Source organism: Chiloscyllium plagiosum, unplaced genomic scaffold, assembly GCF_037043375.1.
Source record: "Chiloscyllium plagiosum isolate Xiang-an unplaced genomic scaffold, Cpla_swu_hap1 HiC_scaffold_21, whole genome shotgun sequence".
NCBI classification, from domain to species: Eukaryota; Metazoa; Chordata; class Chondrichthyes; order Orectolobiformes; family Hemiscylliidae; genus Chiloscyllium; species Chiloscyllium plagiosum.
Window position 1 is genome coordinate 27,910,829 of NW_028270159.1, and position 13,372 is coordinate 27,924,200.

At 40.2% G+C, this 13,372-nt stretch overlaps 1 long non-coding RNA gene across 2 annotated transcripts in view; it reads left to right on the forward strand.

The window, feature by feature from the left end:
- The window catches only part of LOC122564830 (uncharacterized), a 39,825-nt gene extending 29,241 nt beyond the window's left edge, over positions 1 to 10,584 (forward strand). For both annotated transcript variants that reach the window (XR_015760717.1, XR_015760716.1), the window contains exons 2-3: positions 1,442 to 1,547; positions 7,823 to 10,584. This is a non-coding gene — a long non-coding RNA (uncharacterized LOC122564830). The remainder of the gene's footprint in view (positions 1 to 1,441; positions 1,548 to 7,822) is intronic.
- Positions 10,585 to 13,372: the final 2,788 nt, after the last annotated feature.

Sequence of the window (13,372 nt, forward strand, 5' to 3'; positions counted from 1 at the left end):
ATGAGTAGAGGATGTCTCTGTCACAGATGCAGAACTCTCAAGGCAAACCTATTTCTCCCAGCCCTCGGAACATTTCCTCTTTTATTAGCAATTGCAGTCAGCATTTCACCATTAATCGCTACTGAATTTATACATCTATCAAACAGAACATTTCTTCTGTAATTTTAAACTCTGTAAACGATAAAGTAATGGTGTGCACAGCCATCTAAAGTATTCAAGCTCATCCCAAGAAACATCATAAAACCTGCTTTCTACAATCTGGGATGAAATCCAAATCCGCTTAAATGTCTTTGATTCACTATTATATAGGATAATCTTGAGATTTGAGGATTTTTCTAAACTTTGCTCCTCATTTGAGTCTATGACTTTTTCTGAGTTTGTTACAGTCGGGAGAATAGGGTTGTTTGGAGAGTGTGGACTTCATTGTTGATAGATCAGACTTGAATGACGTTCAGTTTCTATTATTGCGACTGTAGGATGGAGCATCTATAAAGACCACTCATACTGTGTCAGAGTGACACTTGAAGCCATGGCACTTTGAAGATGAGGAACTCTGATGTTGTTGAGCTGTCACACACTGAGCAAGTGAATTGTCAACAGTTGTATCTTCAAATTAATGTCAGTTAAATTTATGCTTGTTAACGAAACCTTTACCTTAAGGAGCTCTGCTTTCTGGCATGGTAGGAGTACGTATTGGATATCTGCATTGTCATTACCATGTTTGCGAAGCAGTGTGATGCCAACAGCATGGGTTCAATTCCCATTACCAGCTGAGATTACTGTGAAATACTCTCCTTCTCAACCTCTCAACCCTCAGTTTAAATCACCAGCAGTTGTATCTCTCTAATGAGAGAGCAGCCCTACGATCTGGTAAAACTGTGGTGACACAACAAGCTGTTGCGTCTGGTCCTGAAATGGAGGTGCAATATACATATGCAAACCCTGGAGTACTGAAGTTGCACCAGTACATGAAGTAGTGTGCAGACTTTGGTTTCATGCACATGTTTCAAATCCAGAGCCTCATCTAGGGAATCTTGGTGAACATACATATGTAACAATCTATGCCAACGACACAATGGACACCATCCTGACATGGTCCAATTTGACATTCATTAATATTGGCATCACAGTCATTCATTCCCAGAAAACTGACAGGTGCTCTCCTTGCCGTCATTGTTATTCATCTCACATTGTCTGCTGGAGAATCCAGCTGGATGAATACAGCTAATGCCATTAACAAGATAATGGCATGTTCCATTATGGAGACATAGAGAACTCAAACACTCATCAATCTCCACACAGTGAGGTCCTAAAAATAAAACAACACAGAGTAGTAAATGAACAAACTCCATATCGCATTCCTCCAAGATATTAATATAAATGAAATTAAACGCAAGTAAGACAAATTGTTCTCAATTTTTATTATTGTTTCCCCCCAAAGGACCAGAGAAGTCTTGAACTGCGAGAATGGCATATTCAGAACTGAAGCATCTTCCATCATTCAGTAACCACAGGAGATTTGGAGGCAGGTCAATTCGTAGGAGCAGGTACAAAGTTATGTAAATTATGTAAATCTAATTTATAATAGTGGATATAAAGTTTGATGAAAGCACCCTATTTGTTTTATAAATAATGAGCTGTGACTATTTATTCCATATTGCATTTTAATAACAAAATTATCAATGACAACAATAATATGAAAGGCCTTTGTATTAATTAGATTGGGCCAATACAAATAACTTGAAATTAACCTTTTCAATTATTCTTCATGTCTGGTTTCCTAAACCTTTGAACTAGTTTGAAGAGGTAGAGTTTAGTCTCTGCATTTATTCCACTGTCCAGTGTAACGCTTTGTATTGGTAATTTTAGAAAGAAAGCATCTGAAACTCTCTAGGAGGCTTTTATATACAAATTTAATTGGTTTTAAAATAACAAATCTAAAATTGACAAGCAGCTAACTTCAAATGTTCCATCTGAAGCAAACAGACTCCTGCCAGTCCAAGAGTTCAATAGGTAAATGCAGCTTATAATTTAACAATAGATAAATTTAAATATAATGTGCAATTAATGTTCCTTAAATCAATGTATTCTCCCATGCATTTTATTAGAAAGTAACTCAACATCAATTTGGCTATATTGTTACACATTTATCATTTGAGCCCCTCAGTTTTAATCATAATTAAGCTTCTTGATTTCATATGTGAACTCTAAATAGGATTGAGGAATAGCTATTTGGCACTTTGAGCTTGCTCTGCATTCAATAAGATCAACGGTGACCTGGCTGTGGTCTCAACTCCACGTTCCTGTTGTCTGCTGTGCCTATCAGAAATCTAACTCTAACTTGAATAAATTCAAGCCTGCACTGCCTCTGGGGACTAGTATAATCTCAGTTGATGGCAAAACTGGATCAATCAGATTTCAGAATGAAACTTGCCTTAATATTTTAAATGGTTTTGCTGTTGGTTACCTTGGGGTTAGTCACTGGAACTTATTCACACAAGGTTGCAAATGTTCTCTAAGAACAGAACATAAATTTATTACACTAAATAAAATAAAACAAAGCTTTATTAATTTATAAAACAATTGGAAACACAAACAGCAAAACAAAGTTTCAAACTGTTTCCCAAAATATCCTTTTAAAGACACTCAACTCCTATTTCAATTCTTTAAGTTTTTACTTAACTGACCCCTCCCAGCTTCTTTTCCTTGGACCAAAAGCATGTCTCACAAACTTAATTAAGTTGTTTGAAGAAGTAACAAAGAGGATTGATGAGGGCAGAGCAGTAGATGCGATCTATATGGATTTCAGTAAACGTTCGACAAGGTTCCCCATGGCAGACTGGTGAGCAAGGTTAGATCTCATGGAATACAGGGAGAACTAGCCATTTGGATACAGAGCTGGCTTGAAGGTAGAAGACAGAGGTTGGTGGTGGAGGGTTGTTTTTCAGATGGAAGGCCTGTGACCAGTGGAGTGCCACAAGGATTGGTGCTGGGTCCACTAATTTTCATAATTTATATAAATGATTTGGATGTGAGTATAAGGGGTTAGTTAGTAAGTTTGCAGATGACACCAAAATTGGAGGTGTATGGACAGCGAAGAAAGTTACCTCAGATTACAACAGAATCTGGACCAGATGGGCCAATGGGCTGAGAAGTGGCAGATGGAGTTTAATTTAGATAAATGCGAGGTGCTGCATTTTGGGAAAGCAAATCTTAGCAGGATTTATACACCTAATGGTAAGGTCCTAGGGAGTGTTGCTGAACAAAGAGACCTTGGAGTGAAGGTTCATAGCTCTTTGAAAGTGAAGTTGTAGGTTGATAGGATAGCGAAGAAGGTGTTTGGTATACTTTCCTTTATTGGTCAGAGTATTGAGTACAGGAGTTGGGAGGTCATGTTGCAGCTGTACAGGACATTTGGTTAGACCATGTTGGAATATTGTGTGTAATTCTGGTCTCCTTCCTATCAGAAGAATGTTCTGAAACTTGAAAGGATTCAGAAAAGATTTATAAGGATGTTGCCAGGGTTGGAGGATTTGAGCTATAGGGAGAGGTTGAATAGGCTAGGGCTGTTTTCCCGGAGCATCGGAGGCTGAGGGGTGACTTTATAGAGTTTTATAAAATCATGAGGGGGCATGGATAGGATAAATAGGCAAAGCCTTTTCCCTGGGGTCGGGAGGTCCAGAACTAGAGGGCATAGGTTTAGGGTGAGAGGGGAAAGATATAAAAGAGCCTGAGGGGCAACGTTTTCACACAGAGGGTGGTAAGTGTATGGAATGAGCTGCCAGGGGAATGGTGGAGCTTAGTACAATTGCAACATTTAAAAGTCATCTGGATGGGTATGTGAATAGGATGGATTTGGAAGGATATGGGCTGGGTGCTGGCAGGTGGGAATAGATTGGGTTGGGATATTTGGTCGACATGGACGAGTTGGACCGAAGGGTCTGTTTCTGTGCTGTACATCTCTACGATTCTATGACCTACCACCATAAACCTTTCACAATTCTGATTAGATTAGATTAGATTTGATTACTTACAGTGTGCAAACAGGCCCTTCAGCCTAACAAGTCCACACCGATCCTCCGAAGAGCAACCCACCCAGACCCATTCCCTTACATTTACCCCTTCACCTAACAATACGGGCAATTTAGCAATCTCCACCACCTCCTCCTGCAGCTCATTCCATACATGCACCACCCTCGGTATGAAAATGTTGCCCCTTAGATCCCTTTTAAATCTTTCCCCTCTCACCTTAAACCTATGCTGTCTAGTATTGGACTCTCCTACCATGGGGAAAAGACCTTGGTAATTTACCCTATCCATGCCCCTCATGATTTTATAAACCTCTATAAGATCACCCCTCAGTTTCTGACGCTACAGGCTTAAAGGGTGAAATGCCTGCTCCTGCTCATAGTTCATTTGTGTGTACACAAAATGCTGTTTAGCATGTTAGAATGACCTAAATCTTTTCAGTTCTAACACCTCGAAGATTTCAATCCGAACTCTTAACAGCTCCACAAACTAAAACAGCTCAAGTAGTGTGTCTGCTGAACTGAAGGCTTGATTTTCCTACAAGGGGAAACTGTCCTAAATTCTGAACTGAACTCAAAGCTAAAACTAATGGTTTTCCGGTCTGGTGTAAATTCAGCAATATAAGATTCCCTCCATTGACACCTCAGGACTGCTGTAATCACATGCTTTCTTGGAGTTCGTACACTTTGGTCACTGTTCTAAATTACTTCCTTACCTTTTTTTAAAAGAATTGTCTTCTCAGAACTGATTCACATCCCACTGCCTCTATTTCAAAATCCAAATCCCAAAACATAATCTATATTGTAAATGTTTTATCACAACATAGCATGGCTCCCAAAATAAAATCTCTGCTCAAGTCTATTTTGAAAGAAAGACTTCTCATTCTTATATTTAACTAACTTCCTATACATTTAGAAGAGGTAACAGAGACAGTTAGTACATTATAGTTCTATATTTGAGTTATATTTCCCTGTGTCTGAAAGTCATTCAAGCAAACCACCCTTTCACTGGTTACAGGATACAAGACAAAAGAAGTTTTCTGCCAGTCTCCTGTCTCCAACTTTCTGTCTGTCTGTGTTTCTTGCTGTCTGTGTTCCTCACGATTTCTCTCTCTCTCTGTCTCTTTCCACGTTGTGGCTCTTTTTCTCTCTCTGTTTTTCTCAATCTTTCCATCTCCCTGATTGCCATTGTCTCTCTGTGATTCTGTCTGCCTGTCTATTTCCCTGACTGTCTCTGTTTCTTTTCCCCCGTGATTGTCTCTGTCTGATTCTCACTCTCTCATTATCTCTATGTGTGTCTTTCTCTCTAGATCAGTGGTCTCTCTCTCTTTATACTTGTCTCTGTGCATCATTGTCTCTCTTTCTCTTTCTCATCAATGATGCTGCTGTGGTCAGTGGTGCCCTATAGTCTTTAAAGTATATACTTCTGTCCCTCTCTCCACTCTTCTTGTCATCCTCACTGATGAAATGAACAGAATAAAATTCAGTAAAGACTGAGAGGAAAGAGGAAGGAAAAAAACAACTCAATTGCTTTGCAGTAATTAATCATATCTAAATGGATCAAAACCTGGCACCCAGGAAAACTGATAAAAGGCCCTGGGTGATTTAAACAGAATGCTGCCGCAGATTCGAAGATGTGCACGTTAAGTGGATTGGTCATGTTAAATTTCCCGTATTGTCCAGGGATATGCAAGCTAAATGGATTAGCCATGGGAAATGCAGGGTTACCGGGATAGGATGGGGGGTGTGGGTCTGGGGGGAAAATGCTCTTCAGAAGGTCAGTATGGAATTGATGGGTCAAATGGCCTGCTTCCACACTGTAGGAATTTTATGATTCAAAACCAGAAATCAAAGAGTAAAAAATGTCAATAGAAGAGATGACCTTTTTTTAATTATTTATTCACAGGATATAGGCGTCACTGGCTAGGTCAACATTTATTGCCCATCCCTAAATGCCTAGAGGGCAGTTAAGAATCAATCATATTAGATTAGATTACTTACAGTGTGGAAACAGGCCCTTCAGCCCAACAAGTCCACACCGACCTGTCGAAGCGCAACCCACCCAGACCCATTCCCCTACACCTAACACTACAGGCAATTTAGCATGGCTAGTTCAACTGCACATATTTGGTTGTGGGAGGAAACCGGAGCACCCGGAGGAAACCCACACAAACACGGGGAGAATGTGCAAACTCCACACAGGGAGTCACCTGAGGCGGGAATTGAACCCGGGTCTCTGGCGCTGTGAGGCAGCAGTGCTAACCACTGTGCCACTGTGCCGCCATATTGCTGTGGATCTGGAGCCATCCCCCGACTCCCTTCCCAGCCTGTCCCCATCCCTTCCATTGCTCCTTGCTGCCAACTGGATTCATTCCTCACATTGACCAACCAGATCATACCCTCTACCTGTCTTCACCTATGCCCATTTCATCACCCAGCCCCCACCCTTAAAGCTGTCGTTATCTGCAGCTCCCCCTACATCCACCCGAGTCCTGAAGAAGGTTATGCCCGAAACATTGACTTCTCCACCTCCAGATGCTGCCTGGCTTGCTGTGTTCTTTTAGCTTTCTGCTGTCAATGCAGTATAAAGACAGCATTTGTGTACACTAAAACAACGTATTATTCATATTCAACAGCTCAACCAGGTTTAAATTTTTCCTAACAGATATGTGAACTGTCACTCCCCTTCATTTGAGGCACTCGTGTTTATATAGCAGCTTCAAATTGGCAAAGAATTTGAAGGTATTTTGCAGAGATTCTAAGGAAAAGGGAGAGTTTAACTGGGACATTGATTAGACAGTGAACATTCGGAATTGTGTCTTTAGACACCAGAGTTGGACCTGAAGGGAGAATAGATAAATTATTCAAGGTCAGACCCCAGAAGAGATTGGAGGTAGGGGTGGGAAATATTGTCAAGAAGATTTTTTTTGCCAAACAGCATAAGTGTCAGTCCATCACTTTCCCTATTCATTTCTTAGACACAGTATCTTTTCCTGTCTTTACACAAATAATGCTCTATCTAACACTAGTCCCAACCCCTGTTCCTACTTTGTAGTTTTGTTCCAGGAAACAAGGAAGATGGCAGATGGTGGGATTTGAATTTAATTTATAAAAAACTACAAGTAAGAGTCTACTGATGAATATTGTCGATTGTCGGGAAAAAAACCCATCTGGTTCACTAATGCCTTTTAGGGAAGGAAATTGTCATCCTTCTCAGGTCTGGCCTACATGTGACTCTAGACCCACAGCGACGTGGTTGATTCTCAATTGCCCTCTGTGAATGAATTAAAGTGAACTGTTAGCAGCTTCCTTAGGAAGGGAACCTCAATCTGACAAAGACTGAGACTAGCTCTGGAGTTGCAGCAAATGTCAGAGTCCACTGCAGCTGTGCAACTAAATAATTACATTGGAGCTTGATTGGCAGTGAGAATTGAAACAACATTGATCTCAGTCCCCGACCTCAGGGCAGTATCTCACTGCAAACCAGATTGCATCAGCAATAAGGAGATTAAAGGACACAATCATCAATCCCACATGTCCAAGAGAGCCATAGTGAAGTTGAAAATTGCGCATTGACACTGCATTGCTGGTTCAGTAACTTCACCACTGGAGAAAGGTACCCCCAGCATGTCAGGTTGTTATAAAAAGTGGATAGTGCATTGTATATTTGCCTGAAGTCTTGTTTTTAGCTAGATGTTGATTGTAACAAGTATATGTATCTGAGGGAAAGGAGGAAAACTATTCGAAAATTCACTTCTGAGTTGTATTTTAATATATCCCTATTTACTGCACAGGAGGTGGAATTGACATACATAAAGGCAAAGTACTGAGGATGCTGGAAATCTGAAATAAAGACTGAAAATGCTGGAGAAACTCAGGAGGTCAGGCAGCAACTGTGGACAGAAAAACGGTTAACTTTTCAAGTCCAAAATCTCTTCTTTGGAAGTGATGTAAATTGGCCAGTTTCTTAAATGGGGAAGACAGCTAAAATCGGAAGGAATAAAAGTGTTTTTGAAATTGCTATGATCATACATGTAATCACCATTCCTGATGCATGTTTTCAGAAATAAGATCAGCAGTGGGCAGGTATAGGTTATCTGAGTCAAGGTACAGAAATATGAGAAGTATAAAAAGGCAAAGGATGTGATTAGCTGAGGGATGGGAGGTTTGAGAAGAGGGACAAAAGTTGGAATTGAAACTAAGAGGGATCTACCTGAAATCAGAGGATTCTTCTATGTCTAGTAGGAAAGTAAAATGGTGTTCCTGAAACACATGTTGAGTTTTGTGTAAATGGTGTATGGTATCAAAGACTGAGTGAGAAAGGAGAAATTAAAAGTGCAGAACGTGCAGGAGCGCATTTGCAGACAGAGGAGGTGTTTAGAAAAACCACTAATCCATTCATGTTTTCTTGAATGATGAAGTGGCTGATCCGTAAATGGATAATTCAATAGATTATATAAATTGGGGGAGGCTGTCTTGCATGTAGAGAATGTTTGGAACCCTGGGCAATGGACTGTGTAGAGACGTATGATCATTGTTTCATCTTCTGCATTTGAAAACCTATGAACAATGATGGTTGAGGTAAAGATCCCCTGGTTCACCTGGCCTGCCCTACACAATTGTGATACATTATGTGCACTCACCCAAAACATGTGACTGCCCAGATGCCAGGAGATGGCAGCTGTCAGTGGGAGCTGGTGAACAACTGAACTGGGGAGGAAATACAGGAAATGATCCCTCTGGAAAGTGAACAGTGGAATGAAGGGGAAAATTGTTTGATGGTAGGATCGTATTATCAGAAGTCTCAATTGATATAGTAATTAGTGAGATTGATATATTAGATGGTTTAAGATAAGTGAACATCATTTACATCTACCTGGAATAAATTTATTTCAAGTTGATTCTAAATGTGAGGGGTGACCTTATAGAGGTTTACAAAATTATGAGGGGCATGGATAGGATAAATGGGCAAAGTCTTTTCCCTGGGGTTGGGGAGTCCAGAACTAGAGGGCGTAGGTTTAGGGTGAGAGGGGAAAGATATAAAAGAGACCTAAGGGGCAACTTTTTCACCCAGAGGGTGGTATGTGTATGGAATGAGCTGCCAGAGGATGTAGTGGAGGCTGGTACAATTGCAACATTTAAGAGGCATTTGGATGAGTATATGAATAGGAAGGGTTTGGAGGGATATGGGCCAGGTGCTGGCAGGTGGGATAGATTGGGTTGGGATATCTGGTTGGCATGGACGGGTTGGACCGAAGGGTCTGTTTGCATGCTGTACATCTCTAAGACTCCATGAGTCTATGTCAGTCTTCAATTTTGCATAGTATAAAGATTATCAATAAGATACATGCAACTGTGAAACCAGCACATTCTTCAGTTACACAAACTGTTATCAAGGTTCCATCTATTTCCTTAGTAACTTATTGTACATTATATGACAGTGCAATGTTAATGTAACAACAATTTGTAATAATCTAATATCTTTAACAAGGGAAAACAACCCAAACCAAGATAGTATAGTAATTGATGTTGAGCGAAATAAGCTATTAAAGAAACTTGCTTGGCCAAAGAAATGGTTTTGAAGAGTGTCTGAAAGGACGAACGAAATGGCAAAGGATTCAAGATAGGGAATTCCAGATAATTGCAAGGTATAATGCTACCTCCAATGGTGTGGAAATGAGAGAGGGATGTATAAAATAAATCATTTGTAAAATATTTTACTTCTTTCCAAGTACATTGTTTTTTTCATGTCTGGTGCTCAAATGCATAAAAATATTCCAAATTGTAAAGAAACAAGGGTAAATTCAGCATCACCAGCAGGGACATGCAAAGGAATGAGTCGGACCTCGGGACATGACATATGCATTGATTCTCTCGTGGTGAATCTAACTCATGCAGCAGTAAAATATTAAGTAAGACACTTGTTTTTACACCTCACCCATTTAAAAAAATTATTTGAATTGGAGGGGGTATGTGAACAGAACGTGCCTGCTTCCACAAGCTACATTATTCTCCCATTGACTTGCAATTCATTGAGCATGTGCCTGCACACTGAGTGCGAAATTAATGAATTTACTTTCTAGCATCTTAAAGAGTCTCAGTCATTAATCATTTTTGGTCTTTGAAAGAAAGATCGATGTTCAAAAACAAAAAGAAATGAAAATAGTATAAAAGCCAATGTATATGGTCTGTTTGAAAGTATGGACAAGTGGACCAATTCTGTTATAATTTGTTTTGTATGAAATTATTTTTTTATGATGACATGTTGTGCATATTAGGACAGGGAGTTCCAGTTCTTAGACAAAATGTTCTGGAGAGGTATTTAGTAAAGAGGAGTTTCTTCTGTTGAAAGATACATTTTAGAGCAATGTTGTTCTTTATTCCTTTCAGTCACTCTTTTTCCAACAACTCAAAGCAAAGGCAGACAACCAGCTCCTACTCCATGTCGACACTTGTATGGAAGTAGGGAACTTGGTGGGGAATTTGAATATATAAATATGTACAGTTTGTGGTGACATACCAACACCTTAAGAATATCATCATTAAATACCAGTTGACTCATTCTCACAGCCCCCTTTTATGTTCTGATCTGTTGGTAATTCACTTTTCACAATTGACTTTTTAAGGAATAATGTTAATTTTACAAATGGCCTTTAAACCAGTTTTATAAGGGTGGGAATTGTACTTTTTTCATATAGCGAGCCATTATCTGTCATTCAGACAAGAGAAATTGGGATACTTACCAAATTTGTTCCCACAGCTAAAATTTTGTTAATCTAACTGCAATTGGCATTAGGAAGTGAAACCATCAGGGCAAAGTGTGAAATGACAGCAGGGAGTAAATGAGGTTTTAATCTAAAAATTAATGACGTGTTTTATTGCCCTTTTAAATTGCTAGGCTCTTTTTGGAGGATACGAATTAAGTGCATGACTACACTTCATCATTGAAAACAGAACTGGGTTTCACCATCACTGCTTCAGGACTGCAGTAAACAATGATCAATCCTTACTCATAAATCACCCAGCATTATACATTACCCTTACTTGTCAGGAATCTTCACTGTCAGACACTTTTCTATTAATAAACAAGCAAATAAGCACTGACTGACTATAACACAAATACTCTTAATTGACACCAGAGAAATATTACAACTAAATAGCTTGTCAGCTTAAAAGATCTTTTAAACTTGAACAATACATACATCACATGTCACTATTTGTACTTCAGTTTGTCATTGATGCTTGGCTTAAAACAATAAACAAAATACTCTCACTGTGGTTTAGGATGGGAAATCTGTGAGGCATCTGTTAGAGTTACAGGTTTATGGACTAAAGCACCAAATAGAACAATGAAAGCAAAGTTTCTATCCGAGAAAAAACTTTGCATTTGGTCTTGAAATCAGGAGTGTAATAACTCCCAGCACCTCCTACCTAATATCTTTACACCAGCAAATAACTCAAGCTGCTTTCTCACTGCAGACTCAGCTATTCTGAAATGGGAAGTGCACATTTTGGCTGGAGGCCCTGCAAAAGGTTAAAGGTAGATTTTAATTAAAAAACAAAAGGTTCTCAGGATTAATAACAACATTCAAAGTCTCTGTCCTGTAACAAACAGTGCAGCATCTCCTATTACAGTGTAAAAGCAGGTCAGAGCTAATGGTACAGCCTGTGCACCTCACTGCCAAGTGCAGCAAAGAAAACTATTCTCTTCAGTTTCCTTTATCTCTTCTATAAGTTGCCTTTTGGGTCAGCAGCCCCAGAAACTACACAGGCATAGATTCCTCTCCCTTTGGAAATTCTTCATATGCCTGAAAGCAGATCCAAGCTCCCAGACAGGAGAGAATATTAAACCTCCAAACTTGTGATTCCATGTTTATAAACCACCAAAACTGCATAGCGCCAATTTGTGTCCTCAGTTGGATGATAAACGTATCTAATTGGTTTTAGCTAACCCCAGGACTATAAAAAGCCAATCTTAGTTGCTCTCACCCTGGTCCCTGCAGAGAGCCTGCTTCTGCTTCAGAGCTCACTACCTGTTGAAGCTTAACCACCTGAACTCCAATTCTGTGCCAAGTTCAGATTGCCTGTTCGGATACTCTGGGCCAGGTCCTACCCACTCCCCAGATTTGTTTCTTTCTCATCCATGTAAATGACCTAGAATAGTATCTGTCTGTGACAATAACACCCTGGAAATCGGGACACGTGGTAGATAGAGAGAAGATGTGAGAACCAACCGTGATTGCTTCTGTCAATAATGCAAAATCACAAAAATCAACTGCACAAAATCACATCGTAATGATCGGGTCCATACACAGCAATGCATTCAACTCTCATGGATACTGGTTTACAGAGTTATTTGATCTCCCATTTTCTGATGGATTGATTTAAAGTTGGGCCCGTTTTATGTGACACTCCTTTTACACACAGGGACCAAGCCCCTCAATCCCTAAGAACTGGTTGGAATTTGACAGGCTCTGATAGGCTATTGCATGTGCACGCACTACATTATCAAAAGGAAATAAATAATAATAAAGCGATAAAAAGAATAACAAGAGGAGGTGGGTAGAATGAAATTGCTCTGTGAAAAAGCTAGAACAGATTTGATTGGCAGAATAGCTGCTTCCTGTGCTTTACTATCCTATGAGCTGGACTTATTGGGCTGCTGGATCCCTTATGCAGCTCTCCTCCTGCCCTGCGGCTAGAATGTCAGTTGGGAGAGCCCACTCAAGTGAGGATCAGCTACCCAGCAGCCTATTATCATAGAATCCCTGTAGTGTGGAAAGAGACCATTTGGCCCATCGGGTCTGCGCCCACCCTCCGAACAGCGTCTCACCCAGACCCCTACCCTATTTAACCCCACATTTCCCATGCTAATCCACATAACCTGCACATCCCTGGATACTATGAGGCAATTCAACATGAGCAATCCACCTAACCTGCACATCTTTGGACTGTAGGAGGAAACCCACGCAGACATGGGGAGAATGTGCAAACTCCACACAGACAGTTGTCTGAGACTGCAGTCAAACATAGGTCCCTGGTGCTGTGAGGCACCAATGCTAACCACTGAGCCACTCCAGTTAAGAGCTGATTACCTGTAGAGAGACCAGAGGTGAGACTTGCACCTACCAAGAAGAGAAGGTTCTCTCCACTACCAGGAGCAAATGTGAAGAGGAGGCAATTGTAGAACCGCATAGTCACTACACTAGTAATCCAGAGATCCAGGTAATGTACTGGGGACCTAGGTTTGAATTCCATCACACCAGATAGTGGGTATGTGAATCAAATAAAAACCTGGAATTTGAAGTTCAATGATGCTGGTTGTTATAAAATCCCATGCGATT